The 19,619-nt window shown below is 44.4% G+C and overlaps 1 protein-coding gene across 3 annotated transcripts in view; it reads right to left on the minus strand.

Moving 5' to 3' along the window:
• LOC147201739 (plasma membrane calcium-transporting ATPase 1-like) overlaps positions 1 to 11,918 on the minus strand; it is a 55,706-nt gene extending 43,788 nt beyond the window's left edge. For all 3 annotated transcript variants that reach the window (XM_086118949.1, XM_086118947.1, XM_086118948.1), the window contains exon 1: positions 11,409 to 11,918. The gene's annotated coding sequence lies outside the window, so the exon portion shown is untranslated. The remainder of the gene's footprint in view (positions 1 to 11,408) is intronic.
• Between the last annotated feature and the right edge of the window lie 7,701 nt (positions 11,919 to 19,619).

Below are 19,619 nucleotides of genomic sequence, written 5' to 3' on the forward strand. Positions count from 1 at the left end.
AACACAGGCGGGCCTTTCATGCAAAACAGATGGGAAGGGAGGAAGGGGCATCGGGAATGCGTCGCCAAAAAGATAAGCCCTCCACACGACCGACGCCGATTTCTATAGAATGGGCACAAAATAAGAAAAATCTGGACGCAAGTACACACACACACACACACACTTACACACAGGTGAGCAGTGGATTTGCTAAACTTGTGGCAAGATTACAACAGCAGAGGAAGCGACAAGCACAGTCACATGACACTGGTGACATGACACTGGTCACACGTTGTCCGGCGCGAACGTGGCCAAGTCCATACAATCCTCGCCGCACGTCAGCTCCTCCCACCAAGCCGCCATCCCATCGAGGAGGGAGGGGCTACAAATCATTTGGACCAATGAGACGTTTGACATAAGGAAACGTCAGCGGGTCCTCCGTTTTAGCGAGATCGCGTAACCGCCATGATCTTGCAGCCTTGCTCCTCGACACGCACCTCAAATGGCTTCTTCAGGACAAAATGGACGACTTCCTGTTTAATAGTGGGCATGGGTCCTTGTGTTCTGAGAGACATGCCCCACCCAATCTCAGGTCGATTGATGTCAACGGCAAATATATTTTTCTAACGTGCTTCGACGCAGGATTCCTGGAAATTGCCGTTTGCATTTTGTCAAATCTCGTCACATTGCTTATTTACGACAATTGGAGATGCTCCTGAACACGGCGGCGTGAGAACAAGCTCCGGGTGGCGGTCCGAGCATCGGGGTGTGCTAGAAATGACAAGAAATGTGAAAAAACGCGTTGCCAAACAAACGCTGCATTCCATGCAAGGGCAGGAATGCGGGCATGCACGTTGACGGCTTTCCTGTTGGCCGGCGGGGCGTGCAACCCCCTCACCCCCCACCCAAACAGGGGGAATCACAACACACACACGCACACGCACACACACAGTTCAATATAATCCTCAACAGGCGTGACACACACTGGATCCTCCAACTTGAATCCGAGCCAAGACAATTACGCAAACTGTTAGCCTAACAGCATATAATTGCCCAAGTCATCTTTAACTCACTGTCACATCATCTATAAAAAAAAAGATATATTACTTAAACAAATCATTAGCCTAAAAGCATAACTGCCTATTCCATTTTTAACTTACTGTCACACTATCAATAAAAAAAAAACTAAATTACTTCAACTGTTGGCCTCACAGTGGAATTGCCGATGTCACTTCTAACTGACTGTCTCAATATTTCTCCGAAAAAAAAAATGAATCAACTTAATTTTGCTCAGATTGTGCATTTTCTCCCGAAAAATGATGGCATCTATTGTGACTTATATCGGGGCCGTGTAATCCTTTTCCCCCCCAAAAAAAACTGCCACTCCAAATGTATCCACTGCAATATTCTGACACGCGAGCTTGAAAATCGCCAACATTATTTAAGATGAATACGATACGAGATGAAGTTGATGGATGTCTGTAACGTCGGGGGAGAACACTCGTCCCAAAAAAGTAATCATCCGTACAATCGTTGACGACCTGGTGGCTAATTTCCCTAGCGAAGGGATCAGGAAGTGTCTTGTGGCTAAGCAAAGCTCTCCGAACGACTCCTCCTGGCAAAGCCGGAATGTTTACGAGCTCATCTTCAGGTATGTCTTCACACCTCGTCAAATGTGAACGGCCGCACCATAAAAATCAACCCCAAAGAGCAAAAGGACGCGTCTTTCGTTTTTTTATTGGAACTATTAGCGTGCTGTATTGTAACTGGAAGAATGTTGACTTGTAATTAAATTCCAGCGCCACCTCCTTTTCCTTCCATTTGAAAAGTGAACACCCGTTTATTCCTTTTGTCCTTGCTTACTTCCTCGCTCTCTCCCTCCATTCCTCAGATTAAAAAGTGTCAATGTAATCTTGGCCTGGCGCCTTCCTTCCTTCAGGTCATTGCCCTTCCTGGCTACCTTCAATGCTTCCTTCCTTGATGACGTCCTCGTTTCTTCCATTTTTCCCCTTCCTTCCTTCCTTCCGTCCTCCCTTCCTGTCTTACTTCCATTAAACACATACATTTTAAAAGTGTAAACCTCCTTTGGGCAACTCCCTGCACCTTTCCGCCCTCCAATGTTCTCTTCCTTCCTTGCTGACTTGACTGCTTCCACTCTACCTGTGTCTTCTGTCTTTTGTGAAGTTAATTTACAAAGTGGGTACGTACCAACTTTTGGCTTCCCCTGTTCCTTCGTTTCGTCCATCATCCTTCCTACATTCCTTCCTTCAACCTTCCTTCCTTGCTGCCTTGTTTTCTTCCTTCATTCAGTCTATTGTCCTTCCCTGGTGACTTCCTGAAGTCAGTTCCTGAAGTGTACATTTTGTTGGTCCGTCCCGATCCTCCTTTTGGTCCCTCTTCCTTCCATGCTTCTTTTTTTGCTTGATTCCTCAAGTTCATTTAAAAAGTGAAAAGCTACTTTTGGCCCGACCTGTTCCTTCCTTCAGTCCAGCATCCTTCCTTGTGTCCTGCCTTTATCTTTCCTGCCTTTCTGTTTCTGTCCTTCCTTCATCCCATTCCTTTCCTTCCTTCACTAAGTTTATTTAAGAAGTGTCAAGCTACTTTTGGCCCAGCCTGTGCAGTACAGTCGATAACCTTGACAAATACAGGAACAAGACGCCAGGCCAGCCCGGACCAACAACGACCGTGAACAGGAGCCATCCGCCGCTGCCGCCGTCAATAATCACAATACGCCACCAGCTATAAATAGTGCATGATCAGTAAGTGGTGCAAACGGCCGGTGGGGCGCTTGACAGCAGTTATTGCGCTTGGTCTGGGGTGGAACAGAGTCCAAGGAAAGTGCAATTGTACACCGCATGCATCTGCGAGCATGCATACCGGAGTACCGTTCTGCCCCAAAATGCGGCTGTAATTTTAATTCCATGAAACGTATTTTTTCCGGAAAAATGCAACCTGAAAATATTTGTATGAATTTTTTTACTATGCACAAAAGAAGTGTTAATTTTTTTCCGACATTTGTTGCCACTTTATCCTTGTAATTTTTGGATTTTTTTTCTCATCAACATGAATGAAACTGAGAAAGTAATGACTGACATTTTCATATCATTTCTACTTTAAATGTGCACTTTTAGAAAGAATTTTCCCGGAAAATGTCACTTGAACGATTACATATATATATATATATATATATATATTTTTTTTTTTTGTAATTCTGATTTATGTTAGTTTTTTCGGGAAAAAAAAGGTCACATTTCCCCCCAGAAAATGTGACTTGAAAAGCAACTTTTTTTTTTTCCAAATCCCCGAGCATTTCCTGTCAGAATATTTTTTTTCAAAATCAGATTACATTATTCTTGTTCATGAGTTGATTTTTTTTCTTCCGAAGTAAATGGTAACTTTATCCTATAACTTGCCAACACAAAAATAAAGGCAGAAATCTGATTTGAAATAAATCAACCTCACAATCTCGCAGAAATGCTACCATAGGAACAGAATAGGCTGTCTGGTATAAATGATTACAAATTCATGGAACAAATACAACAATTAGGTTAGAAAAACGGGTAAATGCTGATTAAAGATTTTTAAAAAGTTACATGTAGGGCATCAGATTTAGGACTTTCAATCACCTATTTTCGGAACAGCTGGGCTCAAACAGGCACGGACGCACACACGCACACAGACACACACACACACACGGAATCACAAACACACTCGCGTTTGGTGTGTGCGAGGACAAGGAAGTGAAATCCTGAGCGTTGCCAACACAACATGAGAAAGCGTCAAGCATCTACTTCCTGTTGGCCGCGTCTCCACCCACCATCTGCTCACTTCCTTCTTCAACGCCGAGACTCCCTCACCTCTCGGGCATTTCCACGCTTTACATATTTATCAGCTCATATCAGATCGCATGACATCATCTTTGGGATGGACAACAAACATCCAAACGCGGTGGCAAAATCTGAGAATCAAGGATCAAGAGTAGAATGTGTTTGTTTTTTTAATTTAAAAAAAATACACAAAACCGTGTTTGGAATGAAAAGTCTACAAAGTTAATTGCCGAGGTCACATTACAAAATCGCGCTCTGAAAAAAATGGCAACTGGAAGTCACTCTACAAAGGTGAAGTACAGGCATGACAAAAGAAAAGTAAAAGCAACAAAGTCTGGCTTCAAAGTCAAGTGAGCCCCATTTATGAGAACACAACTGTGGCGTCATTTTCAGACTCAATAGCTCTGTCACTCTAAAAAGTCAAACCGATGAGGCAGAAGTGTTTCTGCGATGCAGACATAATCGTGAGGCTCCGCTGACATGTGCTCTCCTAATATATAGACTACCCGGTGCAGTATCACGCCTTTAAATGAGCTGGACCGTGACATCATTAAATGTGAAACGCATTAGCGTAGCTCCTGACTACCTTCATGTGTGCTTTATACCGCTCACACATACACGCACACACACACACACACACACACACACACACACTCACACACACACACTCCAGGTGCTTGCAGGTTCATCGGTATTCACTGAAGGCCGTTAAAAGGATTGAGGAGTCATCTTCGAAACCCAAGTCATGATATGCTAGTGAAGATGAAGATATCTCCAGAAGACGGTGCGATAGTGGGTATTCGGGATTGGGGCGATATGTAGATTGCTAACGTATTAAAAAGTTGCAATTGACACGAAGGTGGTGACAACATCGCCATCTGATCAAGTCGTATCGAAGAAAGTGCGACATGTCCCGATACTGACATTTTGCGTCACAGCTTGTGTCAATTCACAAGATGTCAAGGACGCTGGGACAAAGACGCTAAATATGAAACGGTCACGGCAGCTTGTGGCAGGGCCGCCGCCGCCGGTTTAACGCCGGACCCGTTCTGAATTCTGTGAGTCTTCAAAGATCGGTCAAACGGCTCGAAAACCGCTGGCGACGCAGCAAAGCCTCCTCTGAAAAGTGATGCCAGTGAAGGTGTGAACAAGAAAGCGGAATGCAGTACCGCGTCTGGTGGACATGCCGCTCATCCAAATGTATATTTTGTCCCGTTTCTTTTTTTTTTTCATGGCTGTGTGCAAGCGAGCGTCGGTGGCAGCCGGATTGATGAGCGACCGCCTCCCCCCTCCCCACAGCCAGCGGCTTACATAACGGCGGCGTGGGTGCAGCTCCTGACAGGTGTTTAGCGGGCGGCCTTGTGGGAGTTTGCCCGACAGACAGAAAAGGGGACGAGCCGGAGAAAAGAAAAGCCAGAGAAGAAAAAAAGCCAATCAAAGGATCCAGCTCGCCGCCGTCTCAGAAGATTTTCTTCAAATGAGAATTTCCTCGGCGCTTGTTAAGTCCGACTTCATTTGTGACTGCCGACTTCATTTGCCCCCCCCCCCCACATTTTTGCAAGGTAAAAGCCGTATTTTAAAAGCCATTGAAAAGAAGTATCTTCACACACACACACACAAACTCAAAATGCTGCATATTAAAAAAAGTCAAAGTCAACCCCCTTTTACTACATTTCCACCCTTACAACGTTCACATTTCAAAGTCCCAATGTCACACTGTTTCATTTTCCATTTGGCGATTTTGCTTACAATGAAGCCCTTTTCAAGATAAACGTCATTATAACAACCAGATTTTTCCAACAAAATGGTGAAAATGCCTTTGGTACAACGAGCTGTGGGAAGCTACCGGTAACTGCTGTCGCGACCTTGCTTATGAACAAAATGTACAGTCCGGGAATCCCTTTGGTTGGCTAGCAACGTTACCGATCGACTCGTACGTTGTTGTACTTCCGGAAGCGCGGCACACGCGGTCAGAAAAACAGGCTTGGGAAACAGAAGCACGTCTGCCTGTCTGTGAAGGCTGAAACTGTCGAAAGGGAATCTCCCAGATGAAGGTCAGCCAAGACTACGCATTGGTAAAGTCGAAGATTTCGACAATCATCCGCAATAGCAACAAAATCATGGCATTCGGAGTTCACACACAAAACAGAGCGAAAGATGATTTGTACACGGCTTCGGGGTGCGGCACATCCTAAACTGGAGAAGGCACTTTGCATTTGCTGACATGTTTATCGTGTATGACATGTTTGTGTTTTTACATCTCTAAACATTCATCCCGGATTATACATCGCAGCCGGCGGCCATTTTATTGAAAATGGTTACAAGGAACTGCCGTAGAACGTACAGATTGGTTATGTCCCGCGAAGTGCGTTGTCACGAGGTTCGACTGCTTTCAAGATAAAAAACTTCATATTGCCTGCCTGTGTGTGTGTTTTTTTTTTTTTTAATAAGGTGGAGATTCCCCGTTTCATCAAATGACGGCAAATAAATCAGGCGGGTTAAATGGCTTCTCCCTTTGGACAAAGGCGGGCGACCATCAAATAGTCATGAAGGCCAACAGCTCTATTATGGTCCAACTCGGGCTGCGCTGCTGCATTCATCTCCTCAACGGAGGCCAAAGCGCTTCCACTGCTGCACTGCGTCCATTCATAATTGATGGCGACTTACGTAAGAGGCGACTGTGCGTGCGCCCTCCTCGCAGGGGCTTCCCGAATTCCCCCTTCGCCAGTCAAGCTTAACAAGTGGGAGAACCCCCCTCCCCCCGCTTTTGCCCCCACCCCCACTTTTTTTTTTTTTTTTAGCCAAACGAAATTCGTTTTCCAAGGTATCAAATTAAAAGCTCGTTCGTGCACGAAATTCAACGGCCAGGAGGGGGGAAAATGGTAAATGGCAAGCTTTTGAATTGTAAGAAGCTTCGCGCTATTATTTTAACTCCGACGTGCATCACCAAATGAACGATGGCGGTTCTGCTTATTCCTATCTCTGTTATGCTGAACTCATGAGCATGACCAAGTGAAAATAGTTGTTTCAGAAATGTTTGCAAATTAAAAATATGAATGTCAATAATTTTTCAAGTCCAATTTTATGCAGATCCCCTCCCACCAAAAAAAAAAAAACCCCTCCTTTTTTTTAATGCATTAAAATCGATTCGTAGGCCATAACAACGTTGTCTGGTGTCGAAACTTAAGGTCGTACGCGTGTTAAGCGCAACACGGCAAAAACGTGATTGTTAATCTATAGTCTATAGTTTGCCATTTTGTTTGTTGGCATGGCTGTCGGCCGGGGTACCCATCAGCAACTCATCCAATATGCATGGAGCGGCCGTTACACGCATAACTCTTCTTTAATGTCGACACAGGTCCCGCCTGAGGTTGTATTTACACACAGGAACGTTTGCTGAAAGATCCGCCGCGGAAGATGAGGTGAAATGCTATTACTTCGAAGGACGTGGGGCGGGCCGCCACCCAATTGAGGCATAAATCAAATGGGCTGGGCTGGGTTGGGGGGGGGGGGGGGCAAACAATCAAGGGTGATCTTGGCAATATGAGGTGCCCTCCCCAAAAAATTAAAATACTCACTCGGACTGCCAATTCTAGTGAATCCCCCTTAACACGGAGCAGATGTTCGCAAGAAGGTGAAAAACTGTGAAAGAGAGATCGTGTGCATTTAAGAGATGCAATGAAAACTAGCGTCATGCTAACGTATTGTGTCAAACACCATCGATGGGCCAAGAGAACTTCGAGCGATGTTCCGGTCATTACAAAATTTCAAACAACTGTTCGTTTCACACAAACGGACTGCAACAAACAGCGAAGTGCTTCTTCTTTTTGCTTCTCCTCTTCCAGTAGACACCAGTGCTGCCCTGCACCTTGTGGCACAACATGGTACTACACTGTGCCACTCCAAATGATACTTCCCTGTAAAAATGAACAATGTCACTTAGTCAATGGGCGGGCTTTGACATGCCATGGGTGCTCGATTACGGAATTCCTACCTCACCACCTCCCCACATTTTTTGTTTCGATTTTTGTACGGAGGGGCGGGCGGGTTCCGAGAAGCCTTTTCATCGATTGTTCTCTTATTTGGCTGGTAAATGTCTATAAAGTCATTGTACATTGACAAAAAGCCAAGATGCACTTATGCATGCAAAGGTGCAAGAACTAATTGATTGATCGACAACTAATCGATTATCAAATTGATCACCAATTAATTGTGTCAACACCTTGTTTTCTGATATGTTATGGATCAAACGAGTAACTGAATCATAATCAATTTACGATTAGGTCATCTTGAAATAATGTCCTGTTTTTGAATGAAGGGATGAAAATTACAAAAAACTGATTCACTGACTAACTGGAAAAAAAAAGAAAAAAATAATCGTTAGTTGCGGCCTTAGGAAAACCCAAAGAAATGCACATTGTGTTTCTGTATTGTGGCTTTTCACCTTCCGCAGTTGGGTCAGGAATGGCAGTTTAGAACGTTCAGCAAATTTTTATTTGGGCCACCCTGTATTGACTTTTTACCCGGCTCAACCTTGATTGCGGGTTCAGTGTTGCAGGGCGAGTACATTCTCTGCACGCTGTCAAATAAATAACCGCCATTAACCTGCAGCGGTTTGCCGATCCGCTGCGAGCAGACTGATCCATTTAAAAATCTAAAAGAGGAATAAAAGGATTTGCCGCAGGACGTGGGGGAGCCGCCCGTGACGGTCCCACTTTGTCTTTTTTTTCCGACGGCTCGCTGATGCGGACATAAAGCAGCCGCTCGTAAACATCCAGCTGCTCAGTATTGGAAGGGGAAGTCGCTAGGGCTCGACGTTGTCAGACTTCAAACCCGCGCCAGGTGAGATTTGACTGATTGACTGGCGGGCTGGCTGACTGGGCCCGTTTGTCTGGTAAATACTCGCCGGGTGACTCCGCTGAGTAGCGCATGACGCACCGCAACGACACACTGGCCGGTCGACCTCACTGAGTGACACGACGGAATGGCCTATCTCGCTAATTGAATAAGCGCTGCACGGCGTGATGTCGCTGCGTGTTTCGTTTTCTTTCCTCGAGGCCCATCTGACATTGGCTCCTAATTCCAGCCGACACTCGCGGCGGGGTTCCCGATTTCCTGACAGGTTGCGATAACGCAAAATTTAGACCAGTCAAGTCACATTTCCTCATTCCAAATCGATGACTAAATCAGCTGTTTGTATGCCAGGCCACTTGATAGCACTGTATTTAAACAAAGATGGTTCCAAAAGCAAACGTTGGAATTTGGGCTGTCACTCTTGTAATTGATCACTCCATCAATGAGCTGAATAATCTAATTCATTTTTTATTTTGCATTAAAGTGTATTACAAAACCACTTTCTCTCATTGGAATGGTGCAAAGATGCCCTGGAGAATGTTACTTGTTAATTTTATCTTGGCCCGACATGACACTGGTGCATCCCCAGTTTGGGAATGCCTGATAGTTGGCGCATCGATGCCCGCACTCGTGGGAAGAAAAGTCAAAAGACAGCCTGTTGTTACCATTCCTGGCTTATTTCATCAAGGTTTGTCATGACACCTCTAATCTCCAGCAATGGTGCACGTGCAATTTTGTGAACTAGTAAGCGACTACCTCCAGTTTGGGAATGTGCTCACAGATTATTAGTTGGTGCACCTCCCCAGATAACCCTTGGAAAAAAAGCCTGTGGGAAAAGCTATTTGTTAATTTTATCTTGCCTCAACATCACACTAACTCACACACTGGTGCACCCCTAGTTCAGAAATGATAGTAGGCACACCCTTGGAGGGAAAAAAAATTACATCAAAACAAACACCCTGAAAAGGTCAAAACAAAGCCAGTGTTTGTTTCTACCAATCTTGGCCTGCTATTACACAGCAAATCTCCTGCAATGCCGCAGGTAACAGACAGTTAGTTGGCGCACCTCCCCAGTCACCCTTGGGGGGCGGAGCCTGTGAATATTTGGGGAAGAAAAAGTACAACAAAAAAAAAAAAGACAGCACATGGATCATGTTATGTGTTTATTTCATTCATTTAAGGCCCACCATTTTCCTTCTCATCTGCCACACTGACGCACCCCCATTTGGGAGCGAGACAGTCAAGTGGTGTTTTGAGCGACAAGTACGAGACAAAAGGCAAAGAAACGATGAGGGAATATGCAAATGTAGCATGAGCTGATGTTAAGTAGATCACTCACTTCTTTTACACTCTTAAAAAATGAATAGATAAAAATCAGAGTAGTTGCACCAACAATTATCCTCTCGCTCGATTCAATTTGCTGCAAATGGCTTTTGAAGATCTCGAGAGCGTGAGGCCCGCCTTCCACCCTCCAGAAAAACCAACCAGTTAGGTGTTTAGCCCAATAGTGGAGGTGAAGCAGCATCGGCAGCAATGCCCTCGTTTGGAGGTCACAAGCTGGAGAGCTAAGATGCGGGATCCCCCCACTCCTCCCCTCCCAACGCAATAAGTCAGGACACACCCAGATGGAGAGGGGGAGGGGGACCAAGAAAATGACAGCAAAGGAGCAAGAACAACAAGAAACAGACATGACAACTGCTCATTCTCCAAGTGGGTGACATCACGGCCACTCTTGGTGACAATAAAGTGGCTTTCTCCTTTTTTTGCGGGCCGGACCAGCTCATGTTTGCAATGTGGGGAAACCACTCCAACAGGAAGAACGAGCTGCTGCACCGCGAACACATCGCAGCAGCAGCAGCAACCAGTGTTCACCAGGCTAACTAATTGCACTCGCATCCTTTAAAAGAAAAAAACACCCAAAATGCCCGCGTACTGCGGTCAAACTGATTCCAGACTCGGCGGAAATCCGCATGCCCCGCTCTGAGTCATTGCAACACGCTCCCCCGCACCAAACCGCCATTCACAATCGGTGCGTTTATGAACCCCCCCCCCCCCCCCCCGGGTTCGGGGGACTCCCGGTGGACTTGGCGAGTCCTACATTCGACATCAACCACATTGTTTAACCGCTGTACAATTCGGCAAATCTCAAATGTGACAACACACATCGCATTCGCTGAAAGACAAGCAGTGGATAAGCCGTCCGCGCGCTGGATAGCACGCAGCGGTGGGCGGCAGCAACTGGTCGGTGGTATGTACCGCGTCCAAAAGTTGGATTCGGATACAACTTGGAGCCAATCGAGGCAATTACACGCGAGGAATTGACGTACCCGACGATGTGCGAACCGACGCGTCAAAGTGCGGCAAAAGTTGCGGCTAAAAACGTCCACATTGCTCAAGAGAGACTTGTAGGCTGCGGGCGAGGGGAGCCTCGTCGGACTAGGCGGGCTTCCGCCGAGCCGAGCGCGGGGGACTCGTTTCCCGCGTGGAGCTCTCTCGTCTCTCCCCCCGCCAGCGAGCTCACTTTGCGGCAAATCTGACTGGTGAAACGTTCCAAAAACGAGAACCCGGAGGTTGTGGTCTCACACCTGTGGCGGAAAAATAACCCAAATGGGCCACCGGAGAAAAACGAGCAAGCCAAAAGGCACTTCAAATAAGCTTCCAAACGAACTGAAAACTCACCGAGCGACAACGTCGACGTAAAAACGGCCAGATAAGTTTCACCTCCCCCAAAAAGCGAAATGATCTTACTGTAAGCGCAGGGATCCGTGTCGGAATCACGTCGGCGTGTGGAGCTCACTCACTGGGCTTCGTCCATGTCCGGCAACTTGACTGGACCGCAGCGGTGGGAGAAAAATGATTGACAGGCCGGGAGTGCAATTCTTATGATCAAGCAGGGGGAAAAATCGATATCGTCCCCCCACGTTCGAAAGCAACGAGAGAGAAAAAAAGACAACCGTGACACACCACTGCAGCGCCGCAGAGCGGAGCCCGGATCCTTCCCGATTGGGTCAGAAATCAATCCGATAAAAGGGAAGACCAAGTCCCCCCTCCTCCTCCGCCTCCTCGCAGCTGGAACACAAGCAGGGGAGGGAAGGCGTGATAGCCGAGACAAAATCCAACCAAGGAGCCGTCGGAGGGGGCTGCCGATTGGATTGAGGGAGAGGCAGAGGGGATGCTTGGATTTAGGTTTGGGGGGCACCGACACGTCCAAACAGGACAGCAGAGTCCCGTCTGAGAAGCGCCTTTTCCGGTAGGGCTGGCTGCATTGCCCTGGGGAACTCACGAAGGGAGGGAAGGCGGGGCCAGCCTGGATGACTTTTTAAGGTGGATCGCTTCAATCACCACGACTCCATTTTATATTTAATAAACGCTGCTGTCCTCTTTTCACCAATGTATTTAGTGTAATATTACCTAAGATTTCCATTTAATGACAGGCAGACAAACCCCCGGGGGCTTTTTTCGACATGGTGGCTCCGGACTTTTTTTGTGGGTCTGTCTACTCATGATAGACATGCCTACCAAATGCCATGTGCTATGTCTCGGTGTTTCAGCAGGCCAGGTTGTAAAACTACGAGAGTGGACGCTGCTAGTCAACAAGCTTTGCTCCACCCATACCCAATGACCAAAATTTAGCAAATTAGGACCATTCAACCGTCACATACTGAATATGTGGTTAAAAATTTACAGCAATTGGACAAAATCACAAGGAGGAAGAGTTAGTCTGTTAAAGACACCCAGAAATGCCCAATTCAGGAAAACGTGTATATTTCCATGTGAAATGCAGACTTCCTGTGTGTTTTCTTTCCAGGCATGGCTTCTTGAGAGGTTGTTTTTGTGTGGGTGAACTCATCAATATTCCATCTTTATTTTACATGATGGCCATTTGGGGGCTGCATTTTTTAAAAATATGTATTCCGGTTCAGTATAACTGTGCCAGTTGAGTCTAAAATGTCCTCTTTAGTCCAAAATGTCATACTTCTGTTTTTATTTATTTATTTATTTTAAGCCTTTGCTTCTTTCAGACTTTTTGTGGGCCAACTCATGATACACACATTCACCAGTGTTCATTCTAAGAAGTCACACTGCTTGCGTCCCCCCCCCCCAAAAAAAATGCAGCAGTCACTCTCATGAAACTGGCTTGTTGGTGGCAGTTTTCAACCTAAAAAAGAATCCAGGGGGCATGATGGTGCCCCTTAATCAAAAGGCACATCAAAGCGCACTGTTCCTCATGCATTGCGATTTCAATTCAAACACACCACATCACAGAACAAGATGAAGAAAATGGTCTCCTGAGTGCCAAGTGGCTATTCAATCAGCCTCCTGGCCTCCTACGCTATGCTAATGACAGAGCTTGTTCAAGCTACCATTTAATAGCACAACACAGCTTTACTGAGCCTAAAAGCACACATCACGGTACGTAATATAGCCTTTTTTTTTTTTAAGCATTCACTCCTCCATTTCTGTCACTTCCGTAAAGCATGCCCGCTGTGGCATGTCTTCATTTACAATACATGATGTTTAAATGTGTGTGTGAAATGAATTAGTGAATTAACTGTTGGCAGAAACCAAATAATATCATTCGTTGACCAGTAGTGACCCCCCACGTTGACAGTATGGTTCACTTTGCTGGGGCCACAGCTGTGCTTCCAAGTTGCTACAATGTAAACTAGCCAGTTGACATGCCCGTGACTAAAGCCAAACTGTGGCAAGGTTTTTACTTTGTGGACCTGGATTTGTCACATCTGGAGAAACGTTCAGGGGCCCCATCAGAATGTGACAGGCCGTGAGGGAACGTAGCGCCATCCGCAGGCTAAACCGTGGCGCGCCTTTCCCTCCGCGACCTGTCAAAGATACATGTTGGACTGTTGACTGTGCACTTCCCCATGATGCACTTACAGGCGGAAGAAAAAAAAATCCCGCCATCCACATATTAGGAATTACTTTCGACTGTTAATGATTTACATGACCTCAAATGACCGAAGTATTGGAACTATCATGATTTTAATTTGAGAATCGATTTTAGAGCATCAAGATCACACAGGATGCTCACATTTATACAAGCTAGACAGTCGTGTGTGTGTGTGTGTTTTTATCTGTAGTGGACAGTGACTTGTTGTGCTGTACATACAATGAAAATAGCAAAGAAAAAAAGTCAAGGTGAAGTGCAAAGACAAAATGGCCATCGGTCGCTTTTCGTAAAGCTCTCACGTACGAGGGCTCACGTAATTCCATTAATTGTAAGCAGAGTATTGATGAAAGCCACATTCAATATTTTTTTTCATTTTTAAGTCCCATGCGATGATTGTATCATATGTAATATACAATATGGACACCACCAATGTAGCCTATTTACTACCACCACCACCTCAGTAGTTCATGTCTACAAGTCCCTGATGTGGCATGGCGTGAAGCCAACTTGCTGTCTAGGGTGCATACATTGTTGTCGTAGTGCAGCACATGACGGAAATGCGGCGTGCCGGGATTTACACGCGTCTGACGTCCATCCATCAGTCATCGGTGGGCCTGCCGGCTGTCGTCTGTCCTTCACCTGCCCAGCACGCTGTTGCCACAACACACTGTGTGACTAGTGTCAATATGGAGTGACAAGTCAATCGTTTACATAGTCTCACTGCCATGGCAACAAGGCCTGGGGTGGGGCCGAGAATGGAAAGGTGAGCATATTTGTTTAAGATTAAGAATATTCATGGGGAATACTTTTCCTGGAACTCTACGGATATGGAAAAAAAATGCTGTAGTTTCAAAATTAAATCCTGAAGGGTGCTGTTAACATTGGAAATTGACTGACGGACTAAGTAACTAAATGGCACATTAACTCACTCTCCAAGTTGACCGAATAACATCAATGACAAAATGATTTCTGGTGTAACATTTTTTATACTAGGCATATGTAACTAACCGTTAATGATTTTTCGTTTCACGGTTTTCATACCCGGCAGACGTGTTAACTCACTGACTAAATTAAATTAAATAGTTAACTAAGAGCAATGACAAAGCAATCATAAACTTTTGGAACGTTTTTCGTGCTTTGCAGAAGAATACATTGAGCAAACTAACTGTTTACCTACCCACTAAAAAACTAGCTAAAAAGCAAACTAAACAATCAAACTAGCTTACTGACTAAGAAGAAAACTGGCTGACCAACTGATTGACAAACGGATTCACAAAATAAGCCAAGTCAACACGGAACTAGGGAAGCAGTATTTAAGAAATTGCAATCACAAAACAATCTCCCCCGTCATGTTTTTCGAAAGCTTGAAAAATGTCATTTTCAAGCTTTGGTCGGAATGTTCAAGGGGCAATAAATAACTAGCCGCATACGTTCACTATTGAGATCGAAAGATAGTCACACAAGGCTGACAAATGTGAGGAAAAGAGCAAAAAGTAAGGTGCGGTGGGGGGGGGGGGAGTAAAAGGTTTATGTGCGCTGCTCCTGACTGATCTTGTTGTCTAGACTGTAATAGGCTCATACATCACTCTTTTACACCTGCAGAGCGCACACTCGCACGCACTCAGCAGCGGCGGCTGCACTCCACAACAACAACATCGTCAACGTGAATCCGCTGCAAATGTTCAACGTGTTGAACATATTCATTTCAGGACAACTGCAATGGGACAATCAAAATGTGTGTGGTGGTTCCTCTCCTTTCCTGTAGGTGGCAGCAATTGGCAAAGCGTTGGATTTGGTGGGTCAATGCTCCATTTGGGCCCCAAAGGACAAGCTAAAAAAGCCATTAACTAATTTCCAAACTAATTTGTGCCTGACAGAATGAGGATAAAAATGGAAATGAATGATATTAACAACTAAGTAACCAACTGCATCAAAAAATGAAACTACCTAGCACAAAGTACGACAACCTACCCAGCATGTAAAATTATTAACACCGATCCAAAAAAAAGACCATTCGTGGCATGTTATTTGAAGCTTGCAAGACAGCTAACCGTGACACAAAATGAAACTAACACGTCATATTCACAAAGCGGTGAACTAGTTAACTTGTGCTTAGCTTAAGAAGTTAAATTGAAATAAATGATGAAACTAAATAACTGCATCACAAAAGGAAACAAACAAGCTCACTCATTCCCAAAACAACAACAAATCACTTCATTCGGAACTAGCCAACAAACAAAATGCCCTCACAAAATGAGTACTCGTTTTTCGTACTTGGCACAAAATTATTTTGAACCAAAGCAAGCAGGTAACCAAGACAACGAAGTACGTGTTTTAGGTGGTTTGAGAGTATGACGCGAGTCAGTGGGTTTTTGCATCCCAAAGGCATCTTTTTTGTTGTTGTTGTTTATCAGTGTGTGTCTTTCAGTGTGAGTTAATTGTGTATAAGAGTGGAGGCTGCGATTTCAAATCCATCAGACTTATGTAATCAAGTCACTTCCTGGGGTCAGCATCCACCTACACACGCACACACACACACACGCAAAACCATAAATGTGTCCATATATGCAGCTGGATGTCATCTCCATGGCCACCTTCACATGCAATTCTGATTATTTTATATCAGCAAAGAGCCACAAAGATTGAGCAAAGACACTAACATACACCACATGAATGTCTCTGGCAGACAGAAGACTTACGATCTACAGAATGAGGATTTGTTTGTGATATTCTGGCTTGTTATCTGTGACAGCCGGCTTCTGTTTTATGTCGGAATGGAAACAGAAACAAACATGACAAACACAGTTAAAGACACGCTTAAAAACAATATTTGCCAAGATCTAAGAGCACTTAGCTAGCACCGGAAGCATATTTAACAAAGTCAATCTTTATTGACTGCACATATTAGCATGATTAGCTAGCAGACATTTGTAAATACTCTAAATTTTGCTATCTAGCCAACTAAATAACTCTTGCTAAATAGCTAGCATATCAACTGTGATCAGAAAATGGCTTCTGACTTCATGTTTTTCGTACTTTGCAGACAGCAAATTAAATATTGACAGAAGTTAAAACTTGCCAGAAGAAATTATGAATCTTACCATGAAACTAATCAACAACAAAAAAAAGTACATTCATCAAGTAATGATCACCAAATAGCCTCTGGTGTCACATCTCTCTTACTTGGCAGACAAAACTACATGAATGAAGAACAAACCAACCAACCAAGCAACAAACCAACGAATTAACTTTGGAACATACTAGCCGACTTGCCAGTTAAGGTCAATTACATAATGAGTAGTCACACCAACACATACACATTAATACAAACTAGCTAGCCAGGTAGCTTGCCAGCTATTGAAATATCAATCACAAAATGAATTCTCGTTTCCAATTTTTTGAATAAAATTACCAAACTATCCTTGTACCTAACTAACGAATAAACTGAGGAAATCCAGATCACAAAATATAACCATGATCACAAAATGAACCAAGTTCCAAAACAACACAAAATAGCCTCTTAGGTACTTGTTTTTTGGACTTGGAAGAAGAAATAATGTAAGCGACTCATCGCATTTTATTATTTGGTCTGTTATGTTGTTTTTATTTGTATTTAATCACCCATTTTTGGCATGATCTTGTGATGATTAAGATTTTATAGCTATTAATGATGAGAAACATTTGAGCGTGACATAAAGTATAAAAACTGCATTTTGAGCAGTCTGCGAGGAGGAAGCGAGGCTTGCTACAGACGAGTTGAAAGGTCAAGGGGAAATCTATACGCCCCTCACGGAATATCAATTCCCGTTCGAGGAGCGTCATGACGCTGATGGACGGACCCCTGAGGAGGGCAGGGGTCCTCTCCACCGCAGGAGTGGGGCAAGGCCGAGTGGGCCTCCCCACTGGTTAAAGGCCTAGGCCATCATTAGCGCCACACTGGCATGATTAACGTTTCATCACACAACTATTAATAAAGCTCCACATGCTTAAACGTCCTCATCATACAATCCATCATCCCAATTTCATATTTAATCCATTATAAAAATATCAACAAATCATGCATCAAAGGTTTATGGGCAAAATATGATATGCAGTCTACAAGGAGACGGACGGTCACAGCTCCTCAAGAAGCGACAGTGGTAATAAATATTCTTTGCAGAAGACAAAAAATACATTCCTGTGAGTATTTTTATATTGTTTGTCAGAGTTGTTCAAATATTTGATACTTAAGGGATTATTATAGCCACCCTGATGGCATACTATAGCCTGTCAACGGCGTTTGGTTTGCATTAAGATAAGCGGACTCTCAGTAAAGCTATGTGGTTTATCGAAACAAGGTCGTAAATCGGGGCACCAACCTATACACGCATTTGTTTTTATTTTATTGCTCTACCTTGGTGGAGGTCTGTGCAATAGAGGGAGAGACACACACACACACACACACACAAAGTGTGCCCACGCTTGCACCGCCAAAACACCTGATGGCATTTTTCACTTCATGTCTAAAACACAACACATCAACACATCACCTGACTCTGTACTGGCGTCCAATCGCGAGCTGGTGTGTGTGTGTGTGTGTGTGTGTGTAGGCGGGCCTTTTCTGGCCTTTTCCCCTCACCTCCCACATCCTCCATCTCTGGCGCAGCATTAGCATGCGCGCTGCAATGCTGCACCCAGCACTCACTTCAAACACACACAGACACACTCATATAGCACACTAGTGGAAGCGATAGCATTTTGTACATGTCAATAAGATGTTTTCATTTGACACGAAGCCCACAGTATAAATGACATGCACGCACACACGAGCACACTGAACAGCCCACTCACACACACTTGTATTGAGTCTCTGCAGAGACACTTCAGGGTAGTGTTTCTCATCATTCTTTCTTCGCCGTAAACTTCTGCAACACAAAAGCGCAACAATGTCGCCATGGTTACACGTGTGAAAACATGCTCTCACACACACACACACACACACCCGGAGGCCCCAAAAAATCCACCACAAAGGGAATCCATCTCATTTGGCTTCACACCTTTCAGCAAATAGCCAAATCCCACATTTACTGGCGTTAGTCAGGCGAGTTTGCAATTAAAAAAAAAAAGAAATCCTTTTTGTTATATTAGTTGAAGTTGTCATGGCAACTTAGTACTTGATAATGACGATCTGTGGGAAATGAAAATCAGCAGTGTCGAACGTACGGCCAGCGTGTGATCTAGAAAGCTTCAAAGCAATTTTTCAACCAGAAGTGTTATTGCTAAATATGTCCACTAGAGGTCGGACTGACAGCCACTTAAATGGCATTCTGGAATTTGGCTGTTATTCCAGATTCGACACCTGATACTGATGCACAAAGGAAGGCTGAAATATGTTAACTTTCACGGGGCAAAGGAAGCCAACTTCATATGAAATGCCGAGCAAATAAAAGATTCATGAAAGAAACAATTTGACACATCCACGAAAAAGGTTTTGCTCTTACGAAAATGGCTGTCCTGCATTTAAAAAAAGATCTGAGTGGCCTACAAAATTCCTCTTGTAAAAATCCAAAGCAAATGGACTGTAAAAGTGTTGCCGTGGCCTCATCCTATTTGAGGGTGGACAAAGCGGGACATTGTGGTTGGATGTCAAGCAAGGCTGTCTCTCGGGAGACGTCGGGGAAACAGTCGGCCATTTTGGCGACTTTCCCGGCAATGGGTCTCCCACTTAAACCCTTAATGATGTCAGATGGATGTGGGACAGACAGAGAGACAAGGCGTGACCGGACTGGACTCTGACATGGTGTACAATTGTTACGGTGAAGGGAAGCAGGCAGCCCAAAAAAAAACACACAGAAGGCGTGCACGAGTTACTTGTAGAATATACCACATCAAATCTGAGGACATACAAAGTCACGGAAAAAACAAAATCAAAAAAAATTTTGGATTTTGTTGACCTTTGTGCCATACCGCAAGTAATTAGGGATCCACTAAAATAGCATATTTATTCGGTACGTTTTTCATCCTTGAGTACATTTCAATTATTTATTCATGTAATAATTTTATTTTATCAT

Source organism: Hippocampus guttulatus, chromosome 8 (assembly GCF_054856545.1).
Source record: "Hippocampus guttulatus isolate MCC_2025c chromosome 8, RoL_Hgut_1.0, whole genome shotgun sequence".
NCBI lineage: Eukaryota > Metazoa > Chordata > Actinopteri > Syngnathiformes > Syngnathidae > Hippocampus > Hippocampus guttulatus.